General features: G+C 52.9%; 1 non-coding gene across 1 annotated transcript; it reads right to left on the reverse strand.

Moving 5' to 3' along the window:
• Positions 1 to 679: 679 nt before the first annotated feature.
• Positions 680 to 843, reverse strand: LOC130588578 (U1 spliceosomal RNA). The gene has a single exon (XR_008966988.1). It is a non-coding gene; the product is annotated as a U1 spliceosomal RNA (small nuclear RNA).
• Positions 844 to 855: the final 12 nt, after the last annotated feature.

Here is an 855-nt window from a genome sequence, read left to right on the forward strand (position 1 = left end):
CCATCTGCTGAAACTACGGAACAGGGGTCACACGCACACGACTCCTGGCCTAAAAATCAGCGCTGCTCATGCTCTAAAAAGGCGGATCCATTCTAAACCGCTCATGGGAAAGTTTGAATACACATAAATACCGATGAATAGGCATTAAGCTGATGGAATACGAAATGTATTTAAAGATGTCTCCTRTCAATAGCAGATGTGCCTCTGGCAGATCGCCGAGCACCCGGCGCTGTATTCTTTTGCTTTGATGTCCCCTTTTGTCACTTATTAAAACCTTTTAAATTTTAGCCGGAGAGTGAACCTCGTTTTTCACAAGGAGACACCCAAACACACCAGTTCCACCCGCACCCCTTTACTCCGGCTGAGCGTGCTTTGAATTCACTCCTTTCCCAGTACAGAGGGGACGCTGAGCCTTGGGACAGTCTGTGGGTGACAACAGCCACAACCCCCGAGCCCCGGGGCTGTGCGGGGTGCTCGGGTTCGTGCCCTGCGCCCACGGCTTTTCCAGGAGATGTCCCCGGGTTACGGGAAAAGCGATGGAGGGGAGCGGGGCTGCCATGGGTTAGAAAACTGCGTGCGGTGTGCGCTGCGATCGCCGTGCGAAGACCAGTAGCAGCTCCTGCACAGACAGCGTAACCGATCAAATAACATTAATTAATCTATCATTAACCAGTGAAATCAGGGGAGAGCGCGAACGCAGTCCCCCACTACCACAAATKATGCAGTCGAGTTTCCCGCATTTGGGGAAATCGCAGGGGTCAGCACACCCGGAGTGCAAAGGATGAGCCTCGCCCTGGGAAAACCACCTGCTTGATCATGGTGTCTCCCCTGCCAGGTAAGTATGAATTGCTGCCG

Source organism: Malurus melanocephalus, unplaced genomic scaffold, assembly GCF_030028575.1.
Source record: "Malurus melanocephalus ecotype Western Australia unplaced genomic scaffold, MMel_1.1 scaffold_7001, whole genome shotgun sequence".
Classification (NCBI taxonomy): domain Eukaryota; kingdom Metazoa; phylum Chordata; class Aves; order Passeriformes; family Maluridae; genus Malurus; species Malurus melanocephalus.